Genomic DNA, 27128 nt, shown 5'->3' with positions numbered 1-27128 from the left:
AACCATCACCGAAATTAAAGAATTAGGCTTGCCAAAATATCCACAAAACCTGTTTACCTCACAATACCTAACCCAACCTAACCTAACCATCACCGAAGTCAGAGAATTCGACATTGCCAAAATATCCACAAAAAGTTCTTATCCTACCAAACCTCACCCATCTGAACCTAACCATCACCGAAATCAAAGAATTGGACATTGCCAAAATATCCACAAAACGTACTTACCTCACAATACCTAACCCAACCTAACCTAACCATCACCGAAGTCAGAGAATCCAACATTGCCAAAATATCCAAAAAGAATTAATACCCCACCAAACCTAAGCATCTGAACCTAACCATCACCGAAATCGAATTAATGGACATTGCCAAAATATCCACATAACAAGCTTTCCTCACTAAACTTTATCCAACCTAACCTAACCATCACCGAAGTCAGAGAATTCGACATTGCCAAAATATCCACAAAAAGTTCTTATCCTACCAAACCTCACCCATCTGAGCCTAACCATCAACGAAATTAAAGAATTAGACATTGCCAAAATATCTACAAAACATGCTTACCTCACAATACCTAACCCAACCTAACCTAACCATCACCGAAGTCAGAGAATTCGACATTGCCAAAATATCCACAAAAAGTTCTTATCCTACAAAACCTCACCCATCTGAACCTAACCATCACCAAAATTAAAGAATTAGGCTTGCAAAAATATCCACAAAACGTGCTTACCTCACAATACCTAACCCAACCTAACCTAACCATCACCGAAGTCAGAGAATTCGACATTGCCAAAATATCCACAAAAAGTTCTTATCCTACAAAACCTCACCCATCTGAACCTAACCATCACCGAAATCAAAGAATTGGATATTGATAAATAATCCACAAAACGAGTTTACCTTACAATACCTAACCCAACCTAACCTAACCATCACCGAAGTCAGAGAATTCGACATTGCCAAAATATCCACAAAAAGTTCTTATCCTACCAAACCTCACTTATCTGAACCTAACCATCACCGAAATCAAAGAATAAGGCTTGACAAAATATCCATATAACGTGCTTACTTCACAATACCTAACCCAACCTAACTTAACCATCACCGAAGTCAGAGAATTCGACATTGCCAAAATATCCACAAAAAGTTCTTATCCTACCAAACCTCACCCATCTGAACCTAACCATCACCGAAATCAAAGAATTAGGCTTGACAAAATATCCACAAAACGTGCTTACCTCACAATACCTAACCCAACCTAACCTAACCATCACCGAAGTCAGAGAATTCGACAATGCCAAAATATCCACAAAAAGTTCTTATCCTACCAAACCTCACCCATCTGAACCTAACCATCACCGAAATCAAAGAATTAGGCTTGACCAAATATCCATAAAACGTGCTTACCTCACAATACCTAACCTAACCTAACCTAACCATCACCGAAGTCAGAGAATTCGACATTGCCAAAATATCCACATAAAGTTCTTATCCTACAAAACCTCACCCATCTGAACCTAACCATCACCAAAATCGAATTAATGGACATTGCCAAAATATCCACAAAACGAGCTTTCCTCACTATACTTTATCCAACCTAACCTAACCATCACTGAAGTCAGAGAATTCGACATTGCCAAAATATCCACAAAAAGTTCTTATCCTACCAAACCTCACCCATCTGAACCTAACCATCACCGAAATTAAAGAATTCGACATTGCCAAAATCTCCACAAAACGTGCTTACCTCACAATACCTAACCTAACCTAACCTAACCATCACCGAAGTCAGAGAATTCAACATTGCCAAAATATCCACAAAAAGTTCATACCCCACCAAACCTCACCCATCTGAACCTAACCATCACCGAAATCGAAGAAATGGACATTGCCAAAATATCCACAAAACGTGCTTACCTCACTATACCTTATCCAACTTAACCTAACCATCACCGAAGTCAGAGAATTCGACAATGCCAAAATATCCACAAAAAGTTCTTATCCTACCAAACCTCACTTATCTGAACCTAACCATCACCGAAATCAAAGAATTAGACAATAATAAAATATCCACAAAACGTGCTTACTTCACAATACCTAACCGAACCTAACCTAACCATCACCGAAGTCAGAGAATTCGACATTGCCAAAATATCCACAAAAAAGTCTTATCCTACCAAACCTCACCCATCTGAACCTAACCATCACCGAAATCAAAGAATTGGACATTGCCAAAATATCCACAAAACGTACTTACTTCACAATACCTAACCCAACCTAACCTAACCATCACCAAAGTCAGAGAATCCAACATTGCCAAAATATCCAAAAAAAATTAATACCTCACCTAACCTAAGCATCTGAACCTAACCATCACCGAAATCGAATTAATGGACATTGCCAAAATATCCACAAAACGAGCTTTCCTCACTATACTTTATCCAACCTAACCTAACCATCACCGAAGTCAGAGAATTCGACATTGCCAAAATATCCACAAAAAGTTCTTATCCTACCAAACCTCACCCATCTGAGCCTAACCATCAACGAAATTAAAGAATTAGACATTGCCAAAATATCTACAAAACATGCTTACCTCACAGTACCTAACCCAACCTAACCTAACCATCACCGAAGTCAGAGAATTCGACAATGCCAAAATATCCACAAAAAGTTCTTATCCTACCAAACCTCACCCATCTGAACCTAACCATCACCGAAATTAAAGAATTAGGCTTGCCAAAATATCCACAAAACGTGCTTACCTCACAATACTTAACCCAACCTAACCTAACCATCACCGAAGTTAGAGAATTCGACATTGCCAAAATATCCACAAAAAGTTCTTATCCTACCAAACCTCACTTATCTGAACCTAACCGACACCGAAATCAAAGAATTAGACAATGATAAAATATCCACAAAACGTGCTTACTTCACAATACCTAACCCAACCTAACCTAACCATCACCGAAGTCAGAGAATTCGACATTGCCAAAATATCCACAAAAAGTTCTTATCCTACCAAACCTTACCCATCTGAAACTAACCATCACCGAAATCAAAGAATTGGACATTAATAAAATATCCACAAAACGTGCCTATCTCACAATATCTTATCCAACCTAACCTAACCATCAGCGAAATCAGAGAATTCGACATTGCCAAAATATCCACAAAAAGTTCTTATCCTACAGAACCTCACCCATCTGAACCTAACCATCACCGAAATCAAAGAATTGGACATTGCGAAAATATCCACAAAACGTGCTTACTTCACAATACCTAAACCAACCTAACCTAACCATCACCGAAGTCAGAGAATTCGACATTGCCAAAATATCCACAAAAAGTTCTTATTCTACCAAACCTCACTTATCTGAACCTAACCATCACTGAAATCGAAGAATTGGACAATGATACAATATCCACAAAACGTGCTTACCTCACAATACCTAACCCAACCTAACCTAACCATCACCGAAGTCAGAGAATTCGACATTGCCAAAATATCCACAAAAAGTTCTTATCCTACCAAACCTCACTTATCTGAACCTAACCATCACCGAAATCAAAGAATTAGACAATGATAAAATATCCACAAAACGTGCTTACTTCACAATACCTAACCCAACCTAACCTAACCATCACCGAAGTCAGAGAATTCGACATTGCCAAAATATCCACAAAAAGTTCTTATCCTACAAAACCTCACCCATCTGAACCTAACCATCACCGAAATCAAAGAATTGGATATTGATAAATAATCCACAAAACGAGTTTACCTCACAATACCTAACCCAACCTAACCTAACCATCACCGAAGTCAGAGAATTCGACATTGCCAAAATATCCACAAAAAGTTCTTATCCTACCAAACCTCACTTATCTGAACCTAACCATCACCGAAATCAAAGAATTAGACAATAATAAAATATCCACAAAACGTGCTTACTTCACAATACCTAACCCAACCTAACCTAACCATCACCGAAGTCAGAGAATTCGACATTGCCAAAATATCCACAAAAAGTTCTTATCCTACCAAACCTCACCCATCTGAACCTAACCATCACCGAAATCAAAGAATTGGACATTGCCAAAATATCTACAAAACGTACTTACCTCACAATACCTAACCCAAACTAACCTAACTATCACCGAAGTCAGAGAATCCAACATTGCCAAAATATCCAAAAAAAATTAATACCCCACCAAACCTAAGCATCTAAACCTAACCATCACCGAAATCGAATTAATGGAAATTGCCAAAATATCCACAAAACGAGCTTTCCTCACTATACTTTATCCAACCTAACCTAACCATCACTGAAGTCAGAGAATTCGACATTGCCAGAATATCCACAAAAAGTTCTTATCCTACCAAACCTCACCCATCTGAACCTAACCATCACCGAAATTAAAGAATTCGACATTGCCAAAATCTCCACAAAACGTGCTTACCTCACAATACCTAACCTAACCTAACCTAACCATCACCGAAGTCAGAGAATTCAACATTGCCAAAATATCCACAAAAAGTTCATACCCCACCAAACCTCACCCATCTGAACCTAACCATCACTGAAATCGAAGAAATGGACATTGCCAAAATATCCACAAAACGTGCCTATCTCACAATATCTTATCCAACCTAACCTAACCATCACCGAAGTCAGAGAATTCGACATTGCCAAAATATCCACAAAAAGTTCTTATCCTACAGAACCTCACCCATCTGAACCTAACCATCACCGAAATCAAAGAATTGGACATTGCGAAAATATCCACAAAACGTGCTTACTTCACAATACCTAAACCAACCTAACCTAACCATCACCGAAGTCAGAGAATTCGACATTGCCAAAATATCCACAAAAAGTTCTTATCCTACCAAACCTCACCCATCTGAACCTAACCATCACCGAAATCAAAGAATTGGACATTGCCAAAATATCCACAAAACGTACTTACTTCACAATACCTAACCCAACCTAACCTAACCATCACCAAAGTCAGAGAATCCAACATTGCCAAAATATCCAAAAAAAATTAATACCCCACCAAACCTAAGCATCTGAACCTAACCATCACCGAAATCGAATTAATGGACATTGCCAAAATATCCACAAAACGAGCTTTCCTCACTATACTTTATCCAACCTAACCTAACCATCACCGAAGTCAGAGAATTCGACATTGCCAAAATATCCACAAAAAGTTCTTATCCTACCAAACCTCACCCATCTGAGCCTAACCATCAACGAAATTAATGAATTAGACATTGCCAAAATATCTACAAAACATGCTTACCTCACAGTACCTAACCCAACCTAACCTAACCATCACCGAAGTCAGAGAATTCGACAATGCCAAAATATCCACAAAAAGTTCTTATCCTACCAAACCTCACCCATCTGAACCTAACCATCACCGAAATTAAAGAATTAGGCTTGCCAAAATATCCACAAAACGTGCTTACCTCACAATACCTAACCCAACCTAACCTAACCATCACCGAAGTCAGAGAATTCGACATTGCCAAAATATCCACAAAAAGTTCTTATCCTACCAAACCTCACCCATCTGAGCCTAACCATCAACGAAATTAAAGAATTAGACATTGCCAAAATATCTACAAAACATGCTTACCTCACAGTACCTAACCCAACCTAACCTAACCATCACCGAAGTCAGAGAATTCGACAATGCCAAAATATCCACAAAAAGTTCTTATCCTACCAAACCTCACCCATCTGAACCTAACCATCACCGAAATTAAAGAATTAGGCTTGCTAAAATATCCACAAAACGTGCTTACCTCACAATACTTAACCCAACCTAACCTAACCATCACCGAAGTCAGAGAATTCGACATTGCCAAAATATCCACAAAAAGTTCTTATACTACCAAACCTCACTTATCTGAACCTAACCATCACCGAAATCAAAGAATTAGACAATGATAAAATATCCACAAAACGTGCTTACTTCACAATACCTAACCCAACCTAACCTAACCATCACCGAAGTCAGAGAATTCGACATTGCCAAAATATCCACAAAAAGTTCTTATCCTACCAAACCTCACTTATCTGAACCTAACCATCACCGAAATCAAAGAATTAGACAATGATAAAATATCCACAAAACGTGCTTACTTCACAATACCTAACCCAACCTAACCTAACCATCACCGAAGTCAGAGAATTCGACATTGCCAAAATATCCACAAAAAGTTCTTATCCTACCAAACCTCACCCATCTGAACCTAACCATCACCGAAATCAAAGAATTGGACATTGCCAAAATATCTACAAAACGTACTTACCTCACAATACCTAACCCAAACTAACCTAACTATCACCGAAGTCAGAGAATCCAACATTGCCAAAATATCCAAAAAAAATTAATACCCCACCAAACCTAAGCATCTAAACCTAACCATCACCGAAATCGAATTAATGGACATTGCCAAAATATCCACAAAACGAGCTTTCCTCACTATACTTTATCCAACCTAACCTAACCATCACTGAAGTCAGAGAATTCGACATTGCCAGAATATCCACAAAAAGTTCTTATCCTACCAAACCTCACCCATCTGAACCTAACCATCACCGAAATTAAAGAATTCGACATTGCCAAAATCTCCACAAAACGTGCTTACCTCACAATACCTAACCTAACCTAACCTAACCATCACCGAAGTCAGAGAATTCAACATTGCCAAAATATCCACAAAAAGTTCATACCCCACCAAACCTCACCCATCTGAACCTAACCATCACTGAAATCGAAGAAATGAACATTGCCAAAATATCCACAAAACGTGCCTATCTCACAATATCTTATCCAACCTAACCTAACCATCACCGAAGTCAGAGAATTCGACATTGCCAAAATATCCACAAAAAGTTCTTATCCTACCAAACCTCACCCATCTGAACCTAACCATCACCGAAATCAAAGAATTGGACATTGCCAAAATATCCACAAAACGTACTTACTTCACAATACCTAACCCAACCTAACCTAACCATCACCAAAGTCAGAGAATCCAACATTGCCAAAATATCCAAAAAAAATTAATACCCCACCAAACCTAAGCATCTGAACCTAACCATCACCGAAATCGAATTAATGGACATTGCCAAAATATCCACAAAACGAGCTTTCCTCACTATACTTTATCCAACCTAACCTAACCATCACCGAAGTCAGAGAATTCGACATTGCCAAAATATCCACAAAAAGTTCTTATCCTACCAAACCTCACCCATCTGAGCCTAACCATCAACGAAATTAATGAATTAGACATTGCCAAAATATCTACAAAACATGCTTACCTCACAGTACCTAACCCAACCTAACCTAACCATCACCGAAGTCAGAGAATTCGACAATGCCAAAATATCCACAAAAAGTTCTTATCCTACCAAACCTCACCCATCTGAACCTAACCATCACCGAAATTAAAGAATTAGGCTTGCCAAAATATCCACAAAACGTGCTTACCTCACAATACCTAACCCAACCTAACCTAACCATCACCGAAGTCAGAGAATTCGACATTGCCAAAATATCCACAAAAAGTTCTTATCCTACCAAACCTCACCCATCTGAGCCTAACCATCAACGAAATTAAAGAATTAGACATTGCCAAAATATCTACAAAACATGCTTACCTCACAGTACCTAACCCAACCTAACCTAACCATCACCGAAGTCAGAGAATTCGACAATGCCAAAATATCCACAAAAAGTTCTTATCCTACCAAACCTCACCCATCTGAACCTAACCATCACCGAAATTAAAGAATTAGGCTTGCTAAAATATCCACAAAACGTGCTTACCTCACAATACTTAACCCAACCTAACCTAACCATCACCGAAGTCAGAGAATTCGACATTGCCAAAATATCCACAAAAAGTTCTTATACTACCAAACCTCACTTATCTGAACCTAACCATCACCGAAATCAAAGAATTAGACAATGATAAAATATCCACAAAACGTGCTTACTTCACAATACCTAACCCAACCTAACCTAACCATCACCGAAGTCAGAGAATTCGACATTGCCAAAATATCCACAAAAAGTTCTTATCCTACCAAAGCTCACCCATCTGAACCTAACCATCACCGAAATCAAAGAATTGGACATTGCTTAAATATCCACAAAACGTACTTACCTCACAATACCTAACTCAACCTAACCTAACCATCACCGAAGTCAGAGAATCCAACATTGCCAAAATATCCAAAAAAAATTAATACCCCACCAAACCTAAACATCTGAACCTAACCATCACCGAAATCGAATTAATGGACATTGCCAAAATATCCACAAAACGAGCTTTCCTCACTATACTTTATCCAACCTAACCTAACCATCACCGAAGTCAGAGAATTCGACATTGCCAAAATATCCACAAAAAGTTCTTATCCTACCAAACCTCACCCATCTGAACCTAACCATCACCGAAATTAAAGAGTTCGACAAGGCCAAAATCTCCACAAAACGTGCTTACCTCACAATACCTAACCTAACCTAACCTAACCATCACCGAAGTCAGAGAATTCGACATTGCCAAAATATCCACAAAAAGTTCTTATCCTACCAAACCTCACCAATCTGAGCCTAACCATCAACGAAATTAAAGAATTAGACATTGCCAAAATATCTACAAAACATGCTTACCTCACAGTTCCTAACCCAACCTAACCTAACCATCACCGAAGTCAGAGAATTCGACAATGCCAAAATATCCACAAAAAGTTCTTATCCTACCAAACCTCACCCATCTAAACCTAACCATCACCGAAATCAAAGAATTAGGCTTGACAAAATATCCACAAAACGTGCTTACCTCACAATACCTAACCCAACCTAACCTAACCATCACCGAAGTCAGAGAATTCGACATTGCCAAAATATCCACAAAAAGTTCTTATCCTACCAAATTTCACCCATCTGAACCTAACGATCACCGAAATCAAAGAATTGGACATTGCCAAAATATCCACAAAACGTGCTTACCTCACTATACCTTATCCAACCTAACCTAACCATCACCGAAGTCAGAGAATTCGACATTGCCAAAATATCCACAAAAATTTCTTATCCTACAAAACCTCACCCATCTGAACCTAACCATCACCGAAATCAAAGAATTGGACATTGATAAATAATCCACAAAACGTGCTTACCTCACAATACCTAACCCAACCTAACCTAACTATCACCGAAGTCAGAGAATTCGACATTGCCAAAATATCCACAAAAAATTCTTATCCTACCAAACCTCACCCATCTGAACCTAACCATCACCGAAATCAAAGAATTAGACATTGCCAAAATATCCACAAAACGTGCTTACCTCACCATATTTAACCCAACCTAACCTTATCATCACCGAAGTCAAAGAATTCGACATTGCCAAAATATCCACAAAAAGTTCTTATCCTACCAAACCTCTCCCATCTGAACTTAACCATCACTGAAATCAAAGAATTCGACATTGCCAAAATATCCACAAAACGTGCTTCCCTCACCATACCTAACCCAACCTAACCTTACCATCACCGAAGTCCGAGAATTCGACATTGCCAAAATATCCACAAAAAGTTCTTATCCTACCAAACCTCACCCATCTGAGCCTAACCATCAACGAAATCAAAGAATTGGATATTGATAAATAATCCACAAAACGAGTTTACCTCACAATACTTATCCCAACCTAACCTAACCATCACCGAAGTCAGAGAATTCGACATTGCCAAAATATCCACAAAAAGTTCTTATCCTACCAAACCTCACTTATCTGAACCTAACCATCACCGAAATCAAAGAATTAGACAATGATAAAATATCCACAAAACGTGCTTACTTCACAATACCTAACCCAACCTAACCTAACCATCACCGAAGTCAGAGAATTCGACATTGCCAAAATATCCACAAAAAGTTCTTATCCTACCAAACCTCACCCATCTGAACCTAACCATCACCGAAATCAAAGAATTGGACATTGCCAAAATATCCACAAAACGTACTTACCTCACAATACCTAACCCAACCTAACCTAACCATCAACGAAGTCAGAGAATCTAACATTGCCAAAATATCCAAAAAAAATTAATACCCCACCAAACCTAAGCATCTGAACCAAACCATCACCGAAATCGAATTAATGGACATTGCCAAATTATCCACAAAACGAGCTTTCCTCACTATACTTTATCCAACCTAACCTAACCATCACTGAAGTCAGAGAATTCGACATTGCCAAAATATCCACAAAAAGTTCTTATCCTACCAAACCTCACCCATCTGAACCTAACCATCACCGAAATTAAAGAATTCGACATTGCCAAAATCTCCACAAAACGTGCTTACCTCACAATACCTAACCTAACCTAACCTTACCATCACCGAAGTCAGAGAATTCAACATTGCCAAAATATCCACAAAAAGTTCATACCCCACCAAACCTCACCCATCTGAACCTAACCATCACCGAAATCGAAGAAATGGACATTGCCAAAATATCCACAAAACGTGCTTACCTCACTATACCTTATCCAACTTAACCTAACCATCACCGAAGTCAGAGAATTCGACAATGCCAAAATATCCACAAAAAGTTCTTATCCTACCAAACCTCACCCATCTGAACCTAACCATCACCGAAATTAAAGAATTAGGCTTGCTAAAATATCCACAAAACGTGCTTACCTCACAATATTTAACCCAACCTAACCTAACCATCACCGAAGTCAGAGAATTCGACATTGCCAAAATATCCACAAAAAGTTCTTATCCTACCAAACCTCACCCATCTGAACCTAACCATCACCGAAATCAAAGAATTGGACATTGCCAAAATATCCACAAAACGTACTTACTTCACAATACCTAACCCAACCTAACCTAACCATCACCAAAGTCAGAGAATCCAACATTGCCAAAATATCCAAAAAAAATTAATACCCCACCAAACCTAAGCATCTGAACCTAACCATCACCGAAATCGAATTAATGGACATTGCCAAAATATCCACAAAACGAGCTTTCCTCACTATACTTTATCCAACCTAACCTAACCATCACCGAAGTCAGAGAATTCGACATTGCCAAAATATCCACAAAAAGTTCTTATCCTACCAAACCTCACCCATCTGAACCTAACCATCACCGAAATCAAAGAATTGGACATAGCGAAAATATCCACAAAACGTGCTTACCTCACAATACCTAACCCAACCTAAGCTAACCATCACCGAAGTCAGAGAATTTGACATTGCCAAAATATCCACAAAAAGTTCTTATCCTACCAAACCTCACCCATATGAACCTAACCTTCACCGAAATCAAAGAATTCGACATTGCCAAAATATCCACAAAAAGTTCTTATCCTACCAAACCTCACCAATCTGAGCCTAACCATCAACGAAATTAAAGAATAAGACATTGCCAAAATATCTACAAAACATGCTTACCTCACAGTACCTAACCCAACCTAACCTAACCATCACCGAAGTCAGAGAATTCGACAATGCCAAAATATCCACAAAAAGTTCTTATCCTACCAAACCTCACCCATCTTAACCTAACCATCACCGAAATCAAAGAATTAGGCTTGACAAAATATCCACAAAACGTGCTTACCTCACAATACCTAACCCAACCTAACCTAACCATCACCGAAGTCAGAGAATTCGACATTGCCAAAATATCCACAAAAAGTTCTTATCCTACCAAACCTCACCCATCTGAACCTAACCATCACCGAAATTAAAGAGTTCGACAAGGCCAAAATCTCCACAAAACGTGCTTACCTCACAATACCTAACCTAACCTAACCTAACCATCACCGAAGTCAGAGAATTCGACATTGCCAAAATATCCACAAAAAGTTCTTATCCTACCAAACCTCACCAATCTGAGCCTAACCATCAACGAAATTAAAGAATTAGACATTGCCAAAATATCTACAAAACATGCTTACCTCACAGTTCCTAACCCAACCTAACCTAACCATCACCGAAGTCAGAGAATTCGACAATGCCAAAATATCCACAAAAAGTTCTTATCCTACCAAACCTCACCCATCTAAACCTAACCATCACCGAAATCAAAGAATTAGGCTTGACAAAATATCCACAAAACGTGCTTACCTCACAATACCTAACCCAACCTAACCTAACCATCACCGAAGTCAGAGAATTCGACATTGCCAAAATATCCACAAAAAGTTCTTATCCTACCAAATTTCACCCATCTGAACCTAACGATCACCGAAATCAAAGAATTGGACATTGCCAAAATATCCACAAAACGTGCTTACCTCACTATACCTTATCCAACCTAACCTAACCATCACCGAAGTCAGAGAATTCGACATTGCCAAAATATCCACAAAAATTTCTTATCCTACAAAACCTCACCCATCTGAACCTAACCATCACCGAAATCAAAGAATTGGACATTGATAAATAATCCACAAAACGTGCTTACCTCACAATACCTAACCCAACCTAACCTAACTATCACCGAAGTCAGAGAATTCGACATTGCCAAAATATCCACAAAAAATTCTTATCCTACCAAACCTCACCCATCTGAACCTAACCATCACCGAAATCAAAGAATTAGACATTGCCAAAATATCCACAAAACGTGCTTACCTCACCATATTTAACCCAACCTAACCTTATCATCACCGAAGTCAAAGAATTCGACATTGCCAAAATATCCACAAAAAGTTCTTATCCTACCAAACCTCTCCCATCTGAACCTAACCATCACTGAAATCAAAGAATTCGACATTGCCAAAATATCCACAAAACGTGCTTCCCTCACCATACCTAACCCAACCTAACCTTACCATCACCGAAGTCCGAGAATTCGACATTGCCAAAATATCCACAAAAAGTTCTTATCCTACCAAACCTCACCCATCTGAGCCTAACCATCAACGAAATCAAAGAATTGGATATTGATAAATAATCCACAAAACGAGTTTACCTCACAATACCTATCCCAACCTAACCTAACCATCACCGAAGTCAGAGAATTCGACATTGCCAAAATATCCACAAAAAGTTCTTATCCTACCAAACCTCACTTATCTGAACCTAACCATCACCGAAATCAAAGAATTAGACAATGATAAAATATCCACAAAACGTGCTTACTTCACAATACCTAACCCAACCTAACCTAACCATCACCGAAGTCAGAGAATTCGACATTGCCAAAATATCCACAAAAAGTTCTTATCCTACCAAACCTCACCCATCTGAACCTAACCATCACCGAAATCAAAGAATTGGACATTGCCAAAATATCCACAAAACGTACTTACCTCACAATACCTAACCCAACCTAACCTAACCATCAACGAAGTCAGAGAATCTAACATTGCCAAAATATCCAAAAAAAATTAATACCCCACCAAACCTAAGCATCTGAACCAAACCATCACCGAAATCGAATTAATGGACATTGCCAAATTATCCACAAAACGAGCTTTCCTCACTATACTTTATCCAACCTAACCTAACCATCACTGAAGTCAGAGAATTCGACATTGCCAAAATATCCACAAAAAGTTCTTATCCTACCAAACCTCACCCATCTGAACCTAACCATCACCGAAATTAAAGAATTCGACATTGCCAAAATCTCCACAAAACGTGCTTACCTCACAATACCTAACCTAACCTAACCTTACCATCACCGAAGTCAGAGAATTCAACATTGCCAAAATATCCACAAAAAGTTCATACCCCACCAAACCTCACCCATCTGAACCTAACCATCACCGAAATCGAAGAAATGGACATTGCCAAAATATCCACAAAACGTGCTTACCTCACTATACCTTATCCAACTTAACCTAACCATCACCAAAGTCAGAGAATTCGACAATGCCAAAATATCCACAAAAAGTTCTTATCCTACCAAACCTCACCCATCTGAACCTAACCATCACCGAAATTAAAGAATTAGGCTTGCTAAAATATCCACAAAACGTGCTTACCTCACAATATTTAACCCAACCTAACCTAACCATCACCGAAGTCAGAGAATTCGACATTGCCAAAATATCCACAAAAAGTTCTTATCCTACCAAACCTCACCCATCTGAACCTAACCATCACCGAAATCAAAGAATTGGACATTGCCAAAATATCCACAAAACGTACTTACTTCACAATACCTAACCCAACCTAACCTAACCATCACCAAAGTCAGAGAATCCAACATTGCCAAAATATCCAAAAAAAATTAATACCCCACCAAACCTAAGCATCTGAACCTAACCATCACCGAAATCGAATTAATGGACATTGCCAAAATATCCACAAAACGAGCTTTCCTCACTATACTTTATCCAACCTAACCTAACCATCACCGAAGTCAGAGAATTCGACATTGCCAAAATATCCACAAAAAGTTCTTATCCTACCAAACCTCACCCATCTGAACCTAACCATCACCGAAATCAAAGAATTGGACATAGCGAAAATATCCACAAAACGTGCTTACCTCACAATACCTAACCCAACCTAAGCTAACCATCACCGAAGTCAGAGAATTTGACATTGCCAAAATATCCACAAAAAGTTCTTATCCTACCAAACCTCACCCATATGAACCTAACCTTCACCGAAATCAAAGAATTCGACATTGCCAAAATATCCACAAAAAGTTCTTATCCTACCAAACCTCACCAATCTGAGCCTAACCATCAACGAAATTAAAGAATAAGACATTGCCAAAATATCTACAAAACATGCTTACCTCACAGTACCTAACCCAACCTAACCTAACCATCACCGAAGTCAGAGAATTCGACAATGCCAAAATATCCACAAAAAGTTCTTATCCTACCAAACCTCACCCATCTTAACCTAACCATCACCGAAATCAAAGAATTAGGCTTGACAAAATATCCACAAAACGTGCTTACCTCACAATACCTAACCCAACCTAACCTAACCATCACCGAAGTCAGAGAATTCGACATTGCCAAAATATCCACAAAAAGTTCTTATCCTACCAAATTTCACCCATCTGAACCTAACGATCACCGAAATCAAAGAATTGGACATTGCCAAAATATCCACAAAACGTGCTTACCTCACTATACCTTATCCAACCTAACCTAACCATCACCGAAGTCAGAGAATTCGACATTGCCAAAATATCCACAAAAATTTCTTATCCTACAAAACCTCACCCATCTGAACCTAACCATCACCGAAATCAAAGAATTGGACATTGATAAATAATCCACAAAACGTGCTTACCTCACAATACCTAACCCAACCTAACCTAACTATCACCGAAGTCAGAGAATTCGACATTGCCAAAATATCCACAAAAAATTCTTATCCTACCAAACCTCACCCATCTGAACCTAACCATCACCGAAATCAAAGAATGAGACATTGCCAAAATATCCACAAAACGTGCTTACCTCACCATATTTAACCCAACCTAACCTTATCATCACCGAAGTCAAAGAATTCGACATTGCCAAAATATCCACAAAAATTTCTTATCCTACAAAACCTCACCCATCTGAACCTAACCATCACCGAAATCAAAGAATTGGACATTGATAAATAATCCACAAAACGTGCTTACCTCACAATACCTAACCCAACCTAACCTAACTATCACCGAAGTCAGAGAATTCGACATTGCCAAAATATCCACAAAAAATTCTTATCCTACCAAACCTCACCCATCTGAACCTAACCATCACCGAAATCTAAGAATTAGACATTGCCAAAATATCCACAAAACGTGCTTACCTCACCATATTTAACCCAACCTAACCTTATCATCACCGAAGTCAAAGAATTCGACATTGCCAAAATATCCACAAAAAGTTCTTATCCTACCAAACCTCTCCCATCTGAACCTAACCATCACTGAAATCAAAGAATTCGACATTGCCAAAATATCCACAAAACGTGCTTCCCTCACCATACCTAACCCAACCTAACCTTACCATCACCGAAGTCCGAGAATTCGACATTGCCAAAATATCCACAAAAAGTTCTTATCCTACCAAACCTCACCCATCTGAGCCTAACCATCAACGAAATCAAAGAATTGGATATTGATAAATAATCCACAAAACGAGTTTACCTCACAATACCTATCCCAACCTAACCTAACCATCACCGAAGTCAGAGAATTCGACATTGCCAAAATATCCACAAAAAGTTCTTATCCTACCAAACCTCACTTATCTGAACCTAACCATCACCAAAATCAAAGAATTAGACAATGATAAAATATCCACAAAACGTGCTTACTTCACAATACCTAACCCAACCTAACCTAACCATCACCGAAGTCAGAGAATTCGACATTGCCAAAATATCCACAAAAAGTTCTTATCCTACCAAACCTCACCCATCTGAACCTAACCATCACCGAAATCAAAGAATTGGACATTGCCAAAATATCCACAAAACGTACTTACCTCACAATACCTAACCCAACCTAACCTAACCATCAACGAAGTCAGAGAATCTAACATTGCCAAAATATCCAAAAAAAATTAATACCCCACCAAACCTAAGCATCTGAACCTAACCATCACCGAAATCGAATTAATGGACATTGCCAAATTATCCACAAAACGAGCTTTCCTCACTATACTTTATCCAACCTAACCTAACTATCACTGAAGTCAGAGAATTCGACATTGCCAAAATATCCACAAAAAGTTCTTATCCTACCAAACCTCACCCATCTGAACCTAACCATCACCGAAATCGAAGAAATGGACATTGCCAAAATATCCACAAAACGTGCTTACCTCACTATACCTTATCCAACTTAACCTAACCATCACCGAAGTCAGAGAATTCGACAATGCCAAAATATCCACAAAAAGTTCTTATCCTACCAAACCTCACCCATCTGAACCTAACCATCACCGAAATTAAAGAATTAGGCTTGCTAAAATATCCACAAAACGTGCTTACCTCACAATATTTAACCCAACCTAACCTAACCATCACCGAAGTCAGAGAATTCGACATTGCCAAAATATCCACAAAAAGTTCTTATCCTACCAAACCTCACCCATCTGAACCTAACCATCACCGAAATCAAAGAATTGGACATTGCCAAAATATCCACAAAACGTACTTACTTCACAATACCTAACCCAACCTAACCTAACCATCACCAAAGTCAGAGAATCCAACATTGCCAAAATATCCAAAAAAAATTAATACCCCACCAAACCTAAGCATCTGAACCTAACCATCACCGAAATCGAATTAATGGACATTGTCAAAATATCCACAAAACGAGCTTTCCTCACTATACTTTATCCAACCTAACCTAACCATCACCGAAGTCAGAGAATTCGACATTGCCAAAATATCCACAAAAAGTTCTTATCCTACCAAACCTCACCCATCTGAACCTAACCATCACCGAAATCAAAGAATTGGACATAGCGAAAATATCCACAAAACGTGCTTACCTCACAATACCTAACCCAACCTAAGCTAACCATCACCGAAGTCAGAGAATTTGACATTGCCAAAATATCCACAAAAAGTTCTTATCCTACCAAACCTCACCCATATGAACCTAACCTTCACCGAAATCAAAGAATTCGACATTGCCAAAATATCCACAAAAAGTTCATATCCTACCAAACCTCACCAATCTGAGCCTAACCATCAACGAAATTAAAGAATAAGACATTGCCAAAATATCTACAAAACATGCTTACCTCACAGTACCTAACCCAACCTAACCTAACCATCACCGAAGTCAGAGAATTCGACAATGCCAAAATATCCACAAAAAGTTCTTATCCTACCAAACCTCACCCATCTTAACCTAACCATCACCGAAATCAAAGAATTAGGCTTGACAAAATATCCACAAAACGTGCTTACCTCACAATACCTAACCCAACCTAACCTAACCATCACCGAAGTCAGAGAATTCGACATTGCCAAAATATCCACAAAAAGTTCTTATCCTACCAAATTTCACCCATCTGAACCTAACGATCACCGAAATCAAAGAATTGGACATTGCCAAAATATCCACAAAACGTGCTTACCTCACTATACCTTATCCAACCTAACCTAACCATCACCGAAGTCAGAGAATTCGACATTGCCAAAATATCCACAAAAATTTCTTATCCTACAAAACCTCACCCATCTGAACCTAACCATCACCGAAATCAAAGAATTGGACATTGATAAATAATCCACAAAACGTGCTTACCTCACAATACCTAACCCAACCTAACCTAACTATCACCGAAGTCAGAGAATTCGACATTGCCAAAATATCCACAAAAAATTCTTATCCTACCAAACCTCACCCATCTGAACCTAACCATCACCGAAATCAAAGAATGAGACATTGCCAAAATATCCACAAAACGTGCTTACCTCACCATATTTAACCCAACCTAACCTTATCATCACCGAAGTCAAAGAATTCGACATTGCCAAAATATCCACAAAAAGTTCTTATCCTACCAAACCTCTCCCATCTGAACCTAACCATCACTGAAATCAAAGAATTCGACATTGCCAAAATATCCACAAAACGTGCTTCCCTCACCATACCTAACCCAACCTAACCTTACCATCACCGAAGTCCGAGAATTCGACATTGCCAAAATATCCACAAAAAGTTCTTATCCTACCAAACCTCACCCATCTGAGCCTAACCATCAACGAAATTAAAGAATTAGACATTGCCAAAATATCTACAAAACATGCTTACCTCACAGTACCTAACCCAACCTAACCTAACCATCACCGAAGTCAGAGAATTCGACAATGCCAAAATATCCACAAAAAGTTCTTATCCTACCAAACCTCACCCATCTGAACCTAACCATCACCGAAATTAAAGAATTAGGCTTGCCATAATATCCACAAAACGTGTTTACCTCACAATACCTAACCCAACCTAACCTAACCATCACCGAAGTCAGAGAATTCGACATTGCCAAAATATCCACAAAAAGTTCTTATCCTACCAAACCTCACTTATCTGAACCTAACCATCACCGAAATCAAAGAATTAGACAATGATAAAATATCCACAAAACGTGCTTACCTCACAATACCTAACCCAACCTAACCTAACCATCACCGAAGTCAGAGAATTCGACATTGCCAAAATATCCACAAAAAGTTCTTATCCTACCAAACCTCACCCATCTGAACCTAACCATCACCGAAATCAAAGAATTGGACATTGCCAAAATATCCACAAAACGTACTTACCTCACAATACCTAACCCAACCTAAACTAACCATCACCGAAGTCAGAGAATCCAACATTGTCAAAATATCCAAAAAAAATTAATACCCCAACAAACCTAAGCATCTGAACCTAACCATCACCGAAATCGAATTAATGGACATTGCCAAAATATCCACAAAACGAGCTTTCTTCACTATACTTTATCCAACCTAACCTTACCATCACCGAAGTCAAGGAATTCGACATTGCCAAAATATCCACAAAAAGTTCTTATCCTACCAAACCTCACCCATCTGAACCTAACCATCACCGAAATCAAAGAATTGGACATTGCGAAAATATCCACAAAACGTGCTTACCTCACAATACCTACCCTAACCTAACCTAACCATCACCGAAGTCAGAGAATTTAACATTGCCAAAATATCCACAAAAAGTTCTTATCCTACCAAACCTCACCCATCTGAGCCTAACCATCAACGAAATTAAAGAATTAGACATTGCCAAAATATCTACAAAACATGTTTACCTCACAGTACCTAACCCAACCTAACCTAACCATCACCGAAGTCAGAGAATTCGACAATGCCAAAATATCCACAAAAAGTTCTTATCCTACCAAACCTCACCCATCTGAACCTAACCATCACCGAAATCAAAGAATAAGGCTTGACAAAATATCCACAAAACGTGTTTACCTCACAATACCTAACCCAACCTATCCTTACCATCACCGAAGTCAGAGAATTCGACAATGCCAAAATATCCACAAAAAGTTCTTATCCTAACAAAACTCACCCATCTGAACCTAACCATCACCGAAATCAAAGAATTAGGCTTGACAAAATTTCCACAAAACGTGCTTACCTCACAATACCTAACCCAACCTAACCTAACCATCACCGAAGTCAGAGAATTCGACATTGCCAAAATATCCACAAAAAGTTCTTATCCTACAAAACCTCACCCATCTGAACCTAACCATCACCGAAATCAAAGAATTGGATATTGATAAATAATCCACAAATCGTGTTTACCTCACAATACCTAACCCAACCTAACCTAACCATCACCGAAGTCAGAGAATTCGACATTGCCAAAATATCCACAAAAAGTTCTTGTCCTACCAAACCTCACCCATCTGAACCTAACCATCACCGAAATCAAAGAATTGGACATAGCGAAAAAATCCACAAAACGTGCTTACCTCACAATACCTAACCCAACCTAACCTAACCATCACCGAAGTCAGAGAATTTGACATTGCCAAAATATCCACAAATAGTTCTTATCCTTCCAAACCTCACCCATATGAACATAACCTTCACCGAAATCAAAGAATTCGACATTGCCAAAATATCCACAAAACGTGCTTACCTCACAATACAAAACCTAACCTAACCTAACCATCACCGAAGTCAGAGAATTCGACATTGCCAAAATATCCACAAAAAGTTCTTATCCTACAAAACCTCACCCATCTGAACCTAACCATCACCGAAATCGAAGAAATGGACATTGATTAATAATCCACAAAACGTGCTTACCTCACAATACCTAACCCAACCTAACCTTACCATCACCGAAGTCAGAGAATTCGACATTGCCAAAATATCCACAAAAAGTTCTTATCCTACCAAACCTCACCCATCTGAACCTAAACATCACCGAAATCAAAGAATTAGGCTTGACAAAATATCCACAAAACGTGCTTACCTCACAATACCTAACCCAACCTAACCTAACCATCACCGAAGTCAGAGAAATCGATATTGCCAAAATATCCACAAAAAGTTCTTATCCTACCAAACCTCACCCATCTGAGCCTAACCATCAACGAAAATAAAGAATTAGACATTGCCAAAATATCTACAAAACATGCTTACCTCACAGTACCTAAGCCAACCTAACCTAACCATCACCGAAGTCAGAGAATTCGACAATGCCAAAATATCCACAAAAAGTTCTTATCCTACCAAACCTCACCCATCTGAACCTAACCATCACCGAAATTAAAGAATTAGGCTTGCCAAAATATCCACAAAACGTGCTTACCTCACAATACTTAACCCAACCTAACCTAACCATCACCGAAGTCAGAGAATTCGACATTGCCAAAATATCCACAAAAATTTCTTATCCTACAAAACCTCACCCATCTGAACCTAACCATCACCGAAATCAAAGAATTGGACATTGATAAATAATCCACAAAACGTGCTTACCTCACAATACCTAACCCAACCTAACCTAACTATCACCGAAGTCAGAGAATTCGACATTGCCAAAATATCCACAAAAAATTCTTATCCTACCAAACCTCACCCATCTGAACCTAACCATCACCGAAATCAAAGAATTGGACATTGATAAATAATCCACAAAACGTGCTTACCTCACAATACCTAACCCAACCTAACCTAACTATCACCGAAGTCAGAGAATTCGACATTGCCAAAATATCCACAAAAATTTCTTATCCTACAAAACCTCACCCATCTGAACCTAACCATCACCGAAATCAAAGAATTGGACATTGATAAATAATCCACAAAACGTGCTTACCTCACAATACCTAACCCAACCTAACCTAACTATCACCGAAGTCAGAGAATTCGACATTGCCAAAATATCCACAAAAAATTCTTATCCTACCAAACCTCACCCATCTGAACCTAACCATCACCGAAATCAAAGAATGAGACATTGCCAAAATATCCACAAAACGTGCTTACCTCACCATATTTAACCCAACCTAACCTTATCATCACCGAAGTCAAAGAATTCGACATTGCCAAAATATCCACAAAAATTTCTTATCCTACAAAACCTCACCCATCTGAACCTAACCATCACCGAAATCAAAGAATTGGACATTGATAAATAATCCACAAAACGTGCTTACCTCACAATACCTAACCCAACCTAACCTAACTATCACCGAAGTCAGAGAATTCGACATTGCCAAAATATCCACAAAAAATTCTTATCCTACCAAACCTCACCCATCTGAACCTAACCATCACCGAAATCAAAGAATTAGACATTGCCAAAATATCCACAAAACGTGCTTACCTCACCATATTTAACCCAACCTAACCTTATCATCACCGAAGTCAAAGAATTCGACATTGCCAAAATATCCACAAAAAGTTCTTATCCTACCAAACCTCTCCCATCTGAACCTAACCATCACTGAAATCAAAGAATTCGACATTGCCAAAATATCCACAAAACGTGCTTCCCTCACCATACCTAACCCAACCTAACCTTACCATCACCGAAGTCCGAGAATTCGACATTGCCAAAATATCCACAAAAAGTTCTTATCCTACCAAACCTCACCCATCTGAGCCTAACCATCAACGAAATCAAAGAATTGGATATTGATAAATAATCCACAAAACGAGTTTACCTCACAATACCTATCCCAACCTAACCTAACCATCACCGAAGTCAGAGAATTCGACATTGCCAAAATATCCACAAAAAGTTCTTATCCTACCAAACCTCACTTATCTGAACCTAACCATCACCAAAATCAAAGAATTAGACAATGATAAAATATCCACAAAACGTGCTTACTTCACAATACCTAACCCAACCTAACCTAACCATCACCGAAGTCAGAGAATTCGACATTGCCAAAATATCCACAAAAAGTTCTTATCCTACCAAACCTCACCCATCTGAATCTAACCATCACCGAAATCAAAGAATTGGACATTGCCAAAATATCCACAAAACGTACTTACCTCACAATACCTAACCCAACCTAACCTAACCATCAACGAAGTCAGAGAATCTAACATTGCCAAAATATCCAAAAAAAATTAATACCCCACCAAACCTAAGCATCTGAACCTAACCATCACCGAAATCGAATTAATGGACATTGCCAAATTATCCACAAAACGAGCTTTCCTCACTATACTTTATCCAACCTAACCTAACCATCACTGAAGTCAGAGAATTCGACATTGCCAAAATATCCACAAAAAGTTCTTATCCTACCAAACCTCACCCATCTGAACCTAACCATCACCGAAATTAAAGAATTCGACATTGCCAAAATCTCCACAAAACGTGCTTACCTCACAATACCTAACCTAACCTAACCTTACCATCACCGAAGTCAGAGAATTCAACATTGCCAAAATATCCACAAAAAGTTCATACCCCACCAAACCTCACCCATCTGAACCTAACCATCACCGAAATCGAAGAAATGGACATTGCCAAAATATCCACAAAACGTGCTTACCTCACTATACCTTATCCAACTTAACCTAACCATCACCGAAGTCAGAGAATTCGACAATGCCAAAATATCCACAAAAAGTTCTTATCCTACCAAACCTCACCCATCTGAACCTAACCATCACCGAAATTAAAGAATTAGGCTTGCTAAAATATCCACAAAACGTGCTTACCTCACAATATTTAACCCAACCTAACCTAACCATCACCGAAGTCAGAGAATTCGACATTGCCAAAATATCCACAAAAAGTTCTTATCCTACCAAACCTCACCCATCTGAACCTAACCATCACCGAAATCAAAGAATTGGACATTGCCAAAATATCCACAAAACGTACTTACTTCACAATACCTAACCCAACCTAACCTAACCATTACCAAAGTCAGAGAATCCAACATTGCCAAAATATCCAAAAAAAATTAATACCCCACCAAACCTAAGCATCTGAACCTAACCATCACCGAAATCGAATTAATGGACATTGTCAAAATATCCACAAAACGAGCTTTCCTCACTATACTTTATCCAACCTAACCTAACCATCACCGAAGTCAGAGAATTCGACATTGCCAAAATATCCACAAAAAGTTCTTATCCTACCAAACCTCACCCATCTGAACCTAACCATCACCGAAATCAAAGAATTGGACATAGCGAAAATATCCACAAAACGTGCTTACCTCACAATACCTAACCCAACCTAAGCTAACCATCACCGAAGTCAGAGAATTTGACATTGCCAAAATATCCACAAAAAGTTCTTATCCTACCAAACCTCACCCATATGAACCTAACCTTCACCGAAATCAAAGAATTCGACATTGCCAAAATATCCACAAAAAGTTCTTATCCTACCAAACCTCACCAATCTGAGCCTAACCATCAACGAAATTAAAGAATAAGACATTGCCAAAATATCTACAAAACATGCTTACCTCACAGTACCTAACCCAACCTAACCTAACCATCACCGAAGTCAGAGAATTCGACAATGCCAAAATATCCACAAAAAGTTCTTATCCTACCAAACCTCACCCATCTTAACCTAACCATCACCGAAATCAAAGAATTAGGCTTGACAAAATATCCACAAAACGTGCTTACCTCACAATACCTAACCCAACCTAACCTAACCATCACCGAAGTCAGAGAATTCGACATTGCCAAAATATCCACAAAAAGTTCTTATCCTACCAAATTTCACCCATCTGAACCTAACCATCACCGAAATCAAAGAATTGGACATAGCGAAAAAATCCACAAAACGTGCTTACCTCACAATACCTAACCCAACCTAACCTAACCATCACCGAAGTCAGAGAATTTGACATTGCCAAAATATCCACAAATAGTTCTTATCCTTCCAAACCTCACCCATATGAACCTAACCTTCACCGAAATCAAAGAATTCGACATTGCCAAAATATCCACAAAACGTGCTTACCTCACAATACAAAACCTAACCTAACCTAACCATCACCGAAGTCAGAGAATTCGACATTGCCAAAATATCCACAAAAAGTTCTTATCCTACAAAACCTCACCCATCTGAACCTAACCATCACCGAAATCGAAGAAATGGACATTGATTAATAATCCACAAAACGTGCTTACCTCACAATACCTAACCCAACCTAACCTAACCATCACCGAAGTCAGAGAATTCGACATTGCCAAAATATCCACAAAAAGTTCTTATCCTACCAAACCTCACCCATCTGAACCTAAACATCACCGAAATCAAAGAATTAGGCTTGACAAAATATCCACAAAACGTGCTTACCTCACAATACCTAACCCAACCTAACCTAACCATCACCGAAGTCAGAGAAATCGATATTGCCAAAATATCCACAAAAAGTTCTTATCCTACCAAACCTCACCCATCTGAGCCTAACCATCAACGAAAATAAAGAATTAGACATTGCCAAAATATCTACAAAACATGCTTACCTCACAGTACCTAAGCCAACCTAACCTAACCATCACCGAAGTCAGAGAATTCGACAATGCCAAAATATCCACAAAAAGTTCTTATCCTACCAAACCTCACCCATCTGAACCTAACCATCACCGAAATTAAAGAATTAGGCTTGCCAAAATATCCACAAAACGTGCTTACCTCACAATACTTAACCCAACCTAACCTAACCATCACTGAAGTCAGAGAATTCGACATTGCCAAAATATCCACAAAAATTTCTTATCCTACAAAACCTCACCCATCTGAACCTAACCATCACCGAAATCAAAGAATTGGACATTGATAAATAATCCACAAAACGTGCTTACCTCACAATACCTAACCCAACCTAACCTAACTATCACCGAAGTCAGAGAATTCGACATTGCCAAAATATCCACAAAAAATTCTTATCCTACCAAACCTCACCCATCTGAACCTAACCATCACCGAAATCAAAGAATTAGACATTGCCAAAATATCCACAAAACGTGCTTACCTCACCATATTTAACCCAACCTAACCTTATCATCACCGAAGTCAAAGAATTCGACATTGCCAAAATATCCACAAAAAGTTCTTATCCTACCAAACCTCTCCCATCTGAACCTAACCATCACTGAAATCAAAGAATTCGACATTGCCAAAATATCCACAAAACGTGCTTTCCTCACCATACCTAACCCAACCTAACCTTACCATCACCGAAGTCCGAGAATTCGACATTGCCAAAATATCCACAAAAAGTTCTTATCCTACCAAACCTCACCCATCTGAGCCTAACCATCAACAAAATTAAAGAATTAGACATTGCCAAAATATCTACAAAACATGCTTACCTCACAGTACCTAACCCAACCTAACCTAACCATCACCGAAGTCAGAGAATTCGACAATGCCAAAATATCCACAAAAAGTTCTTATCCTACCAAACCTCACCCATCTGAACCTAACCATCACCGAAATTAAAGAATTAGGCTTGCCAAAATATCCACAAAACGTGTTTACCTCACAATACCTAACCCAACCTAACCTAACCATCACCGAAGTCAGAGAATTCGACATTGCCAAAATATCCACAAAAAGTTCTTATCCTACCAAACCTCACTTATCTGAACCTAACCATCACCGAAATCAAAGAATTAGACAATGATAAAATATCCACAAAACGTGCTTACCTCACAATACCTAACCTAACCTAACCTAACCATCACCGAAGTCAGAGAATTCGACATTGCCAAAATATCCACAAAAAGTTCTTATCCTACCAAACCTCACCCATCTGAACCTAACCATCACCGAAATCAAAGAATTGGACATTGCCAAAATATCCACAAAACATACTTACCTCACAATACCTAACCCAACCTAACCTAACCATCACCAAAGTCAGAGAATCCAACATTGCCAAAATATCCAAAAAAAATTAATACCCCACCAAACCTAAGCATCTGAACCTAACCATCACCGAAATCGAATTAATGGACATTGCCAAAATATCCACAAAACGAGCTTTCCTCACTATACTTTATCCAACCTAACCTAACCATCACCGAAATCAGAGAATTCGACATTGCCAAAATATCCACAAAAAGTTCTTAT

This window comes from Arctopsyche grandis, chromosome 6, assembly GCF_051622035.1.
Source record: "Arctopsyche grandis isolate Sample6627 chromosome 6, ASM5162203v2, whole genome shotgun sequence".
NCBI lineage: Eukaryota > Metazoa > Arthropoda > Insecta > Trichoptera > Hydropsychidae > Arctopsyche > Arctopsyche grandis.
Note: the sequence above shows the minus strand (reverse complement) of the source record.